Consider the following 6,027-nt stretch of genomic DNA (forward strand, 5'->3'; position numbering starts at 1 on the left):
CGGGAAAACGAGAAACATAATAAACCACAGGTCTTGATATAAAAGGATTCTAAAATTAAATAAACATTTTCAACACCATAAAATACATGTTACAGTAAATAGAAATATTAAAATACTATTGTGACAATAATATGTTGAAAGAATATGTGTCGCGTTTAGAGATTTGTTGACTGGCAATGAAACATTGAGAGGCTTTGATATGAGTCGAGAGATTTAGAAGCCTGAATATTGTTTGACTGGCAATGAAATGTTGAGAGGATTTTGGATGAGTTAGGAGATTTAGTTGACTGCCAATTAAACGTTGAGAGGCTTTGGTATGTACAGAGAGATGGTTTAAATGGCATTGAACTGTTCAGAGAATTTTTATGCGGTAAGAGATTGTTAACTGCCAACTGTGAAATGTTGTGATGATTTGGAGTGCATTGAGAGAATGTTATACTGCTAGGAAATTTTGTCAGAATGTCAAATGCATTTAGACGGGAGATAAATTAAATTACAACGACATATTGAGAGAACTTGGTATGTGTTGAGAGATTTATCGACTGGTAGTGAAATTTTGGAGGAATCTTAATGTTTTGATAGATTATTTGCCTGACAGTGAATGTTAACCTGTTTTATCTTAATTTTTTCGGTTAGTGGGTGAAGATGGACAGTTCAACGTCTGTACACTCAAAAATATATCACACCAATGACGGACGATATTCTATCTACTTAAAACAACAACCCGGGCATCGATACAGCAGCAAACTTGTAATACAAAACACACAAGCCTCGGACTCTGGAATTTACAAGTGCCGCGTTAATGTTAGATGGTCTGCTGTCATAGAAAGACATTATAGAGTCCATGTTCAAGGTAAACTTAATAAAAACATATATGGTACTTATATACATATATCTATATTAATGTGGCAGATCAAGGAGAACAAAATGGGCATTTTGTTATATAAGTAGAGTAAAATGTATATATACATTGATCCCCTATATCCATTTATTATTTGCTACTTTAAAAAGAAGGTTCTATATCTGCCTTTGGGTTGGCAAGTTTTTGTAGCTTACTCTTCACATTTAGTGTCTCTATAATATCAATTTTACTTTTTTTAATCAAAAATGTGTTATTGATCTTCACCATAAAAAAATATATCTTACAGTTTTGTTCAGAGGTTAAGGTCAAACGTCATAAAGATAATAACATTTAGAAATAAACCTTAACGAAATTGCACATCTTCTGTCATCATTATACAATATGAAGATATGTATGCTTTATTTAATTATCAATTAAGTCAACGGGGTCCTACCGAGATGTTACTTTACAACAAAACTACAGCTTTAGTTGTGTGGTCTTTACAGTTCAAAAGCAATAACACTGCTCTTACAATATTTCAATACGGTATTAATATATGTTACTTAGTTTAGAGCTTCGTTGTCTTTTAGAATATGATTTTTCCGTATACTGATGACAAAGAAGCCATTGCAAAACGAGCTAACAAATATTGTCACGACTTGGTTAACCACAATAAATATATTAGCCACATTTGACCAAGGCAACATGGCGAACTTAAATCTTCTGGTTTGAGTGTCTATCCTATTTCCCATGATTCATTTTAGGCATTGGTAATTCAAATTTTGTTTGGGACTTTTGTTTTATTTCTATTTTTTTATCAGAACATCTGGACAATTAATATTTTTAATGGATTATATCTATCAACCACACAGTCATGCTTTAGTGATACGTTATATGTGTAATTATTAGTCAGATATTTCGAGTGGAAGATTTACATCCTTAAGTCACTGCAGCTCAAACGTTCAATATTGAATTGTATTTAACAGTAATAAAGCATATTGCGGTATAAATGGTTCCTTAACTTAAACGTGAAATTACAAAAATACTTAACTCCAAGAAAAATTCAAAGCGGAAAGTCCATAATCAAATGGCAAAATGAAATGATAAAACATATCAAACGAATGGATAACAATACTCATATTCCTAACTAAGTAAAGGCATATTAAAATGTAGAAAATTGTGGATAAAAGCTGGTTTTATAGGGCAAACCACATCTCACTTGTATGACAGTTGCATCAGATGTCATTATATTTACAACGATACGAAAACAAAAAAGACACAAAAGGTAAAACTTTAAAAAAAAAAAATGGATAAAGCAGTCATGACCGTATCACAATCCAAATCAGAATAAAAAACAAATCTTTAGTTTAAACATATTTATTTAGAGTGGATTGGGAAACAAGTTTTACAACTTATATTAATCCCTTTCCACTTTGCGGGTGCGAGTGCTGCCTTGTAGCGGCATTAACCTACTCTTTTTCGAAACCTACAAGGGTGTCTTTAACGTGCAAGAGATATGGCTCTCTCTTAACACGGGTCAGCCATTTATCGTCCCCTTCCGACGGACTATCAGCGTTTCCTCAAGACCATACTCGCAAATGGTGTCTAGGGAGAGCCGAAAATTGAGTTCCTGAAATTTTCATCCCAAACGGGAATCGAACCAGGAACCCTTATGTTAGTAGTCCGATGCACTAACCACTACGCCACGGCTCTCAAATCTTTAACAAAGAAGTACAAAAGAGCAGACATCAAATTTAACAACCACGATCATTGCTTACTTATTTTTTTGTATTTTTAATCAACTTATAAAGGATTGAAATATTAAATCAGTATCACCTTAACAAACAACCAAAAACTAATAGATCAATACGTATATACACACAACGAATCCCGTTGAAATATTTATATACTACTTAATGATTATATATCCTGGACAACTACTAAATAGCAGTCATATCTATTTCAGAAACTCAATTGACTCCGATTAGACTGGAATCGTATACACAAGCAGGTGAAGGAATCGTTCAAATTCGCCATAAGAACAAATGGACCTATTTTTATTACTATGATTTCAGTACCGTAAAGGCCTCTATTGTGTGCCAGTCTCTTGGATATCCGTATGTATACATTTATTACAACTAACTAAATTTTTAATAAAATTGAGATAGACCATGTTAAAGTGTCAATGAGACAATACCCCATAGAGAACCCGAGAGAATCACGCACCTGGAATTCGGGCTCCTCAACCAAAAATGTGAACTTATTAGTATGTTATTCAAGTTCCAGATCGCATATATATATGGTGTATGTTCAAACATAAACATCAATTTGATGACCATGAATAATATTTAAATATGTCTACGACTTTGATGTACATCTATAGATCCACATTTATTTACGATAGAGGAGATAATTTAAGCTTGACAACATTCTGTTTTAGAGATTTAAATTGCTATTATTACATTTTTATACTTTCATGGGAAGAGGTTGTTAAACAATTTGTTCCAAATGGTGAAGCAGGGGTTTCTATTATATAAACACGGTAATGATGCATATCTATTTATATTTCCATAAATAGATATTTGAAAGTCGTGTTCATTTTCCATCGAAGCTTTTCCATGAATGACTTTTTTTTACCATACTCTTTCATGTTAATAACAATCTTGACCATAATCTATCATGTTTATAACAATCTTGAACATAATCTATCATGTTTATAACAATCTTGACCATAATCTATCATGTTTATATAAATCTTGACCATAATCAAGCATGTTTATAACCATCTTGACCATAATCAATTATGTTTATATTATTTTTGACCATTTTTTGTTATTCTACATCATACTTGAAGACACTCTATAATGTTTATATCATATTTGATCATACACAATCACAATTTCTGTTGCATCCACACCATTCATCTGGCAACGCATTTTTGCTTTAGGTCACACTTGACGTCGAATACACAATCCTACTAATGATATTACGCTTCTGATGATTTATACCAAATGGTAAAAATAGGGAGTTATTCTAACTGGGGCATCTTCAAATGTGTTACCCTCACTATCACGCAGAAGAGGTCAATTGTAATTAAACATCTGTGTTACAGATAACCATGGCAATGTTCCATTGGGAGATTCCACAATGCAGTCATCTTTCCCTCTATGTAACATTACAGAATGACTTATAAACGAACTAAGTTCATCCGGTGGTGCCACTTCTTGACCAGAATTTTCTTTCTCTTCTTGTAGCACCTCAGATCATCATGATCATTGCTTCATTTTGTGCTCTTTTAAAAGAGACAAGGTGTAGCAAGATGTGTTGTGGGTTTGTGTTTTGCAACTCTTAATCTTGTGTGTATTCTTATATAAACTGCTGTTAGCCTTTTCATTTGTTTAAGTTTTTTTTCTACCACGATGCTTCCAGTTCCGTCATACCTTATCAATGTAAATGTACGTGTTCCACCATTTTCTTTTCATTTCAAAGAAGTTAAAAGCTAAAATAAGATAATGAAGCGTTCATACAGCAAAAGCAAACTGGACAAGAAAAACAAAACAAATTCCCAAACATATATGTTTTGTTGTGCTTTCGTTTTTAATGATTTTTTTGTGTTAACATTAGGACAGATATGCTCTGATGTAAGATATATTCCTTACAATAGCTTTTTACATTTAAAGCGTTAAATGCATGCTTGTTGCAAACAAAAGAAGTTTGAAAGCTGACACCTTTCTTTCTTTGGCAGATATGGAGGTGTACCACGAATAACATATGAGGAGGAAGGTATATTTCGTTTCAATTATTGGAGGCACAAGAAAAAGAAAAATCCAATGTGTATAAATGAAATAAGTTGTTTACAAAATGTTACCGATATTGGCCAATGTAACATGAAGAAACTATCTAAATGTTATCTGTCACATGTAGTTGGAGTAACTTGTAGGCTTGAACCTGTTAAAAGTAAGTTATATATGTTATATTTTAGGATTATCAGAAAGTATGTAATCTATATTTATGGCCATGCGATTGTTCTGTAAATCAACATATAATTATTTGTACAAGATTGTAAGTTCTTTAAGGTGGTACCCAACACCTTAACTAAAATTAATTTGGCTGGTTTAATTTTCATAAAATTTTGACAAAGTATCTACTTTGACCCTTTGACAAAAAAATACAATTTAAAAAAAAATTGAACCAACCGTTTTATCAGAAAAATTACACTGGTTATATAGCAGTTTGACAAACACTTTTTTTGATCATTGAGAAGCTTAATATTCCCTTAATAACACAACTTAATTAAAACGTTTAGCTGATTTTACAGAATTATCTCCCTGTAGTGTTAGGTACCACCTTAATATGTTTTTTTGGTAAATGTTTATCACCTGAATATGACTGAAAATTGAAGAAGATACAAAAGAGATAAATGAAAAGGACTTATCCAGCTACGTCTCTATATTAAACAGTTTTTAACTTTTGTTACAGCTAGCATTCCATGCCAACAGCATAACATGAAAACATTCTCTAAATTGAATAAATTTATTATGAATATCTTTAATGACCGTCTATAAAAGACGCACCAGTGACGTTCGAATAAAAAAAGATAAAAGGACCATATAAAGTACTAAGTTGAATAGTATTGAGGAACAAAACTTCCAAAAACTGTTGCCAAATACTGATGAGTAATTCTAACTCTGAGGTAGAAGAGCCTGAGTATTTCAAATATTCAAATATTTGCAAACAGCTAAATTATGATTATGACAATATCAATGATAGTTCATGTCAATATAAAAGTGCCTTCATCCGGGCTGGTGAAACCCTCGGGGAATAAAACCTCTCCAAGCCGTGGCATTGACCCTGTTAAAGTATTGTTCATACAAAGTCATAAGCATGTGTTAAATAACATGCTTTCAAAATGTTGTCATATATTGTTTAATGCAGTATTTTTCTTTAATATATTTACAGGATTCATAATTTGCATATATCTTTCAACCTTAACTTAATTGTGTGCACTAAGAAGTGAATTGCAAACATCTACAATAATATATATTCATGATATTATGGACTCGTTTTATGTTTTTCAAAATGTACAAAAAAGGATAACCAGTGAGTTTTATTTAAACTTTATATATCTTGAATTCAGTTTCAGATGTTACCAGGAAAGGATGTCCAGAATTTAAGAGAAGGTGTCG

The 6,027-nt window shown here is 32.0% G+C and overlaps 1 long non-coding RNA gene across 1 annotated transcript; it reads left to right on the forward strand.

Moving 5' to 3' along the window:
• The first annotated feature begins 640 nt into the window (after window positions 1-640).
• Window positions 641-4,792, forward strand: LOC143081966 (uncharacterized). Its single transcript, XR_012980182.1, has 3 exons — window positions 641-853; window positions 2,808-2,958; window positions 4,587-4,792. It is a non-coding gene; the product is annotated as an uncharacterized LOC143081966 (long non-coding RNA).
• The last annotated feature ends 1,235 nt before the right edge of the window (window positions 4,793-6,027 follow it).

This window comes from Mytilus galloprovincialis, chromosome 7 (genome assembly GCF_965363235.1).
Source record: "Mytilus galloprovincialis chromosome 7, xbMytGall1.hap1.1, whole genome shotgun sequence".
Lineage (NCBI taxonomy): Eukaryota > Metazoa > Mollusca > Bivalvia > Mytilida > Mytilidae > Mytilus > Mytilus galloprovincialis.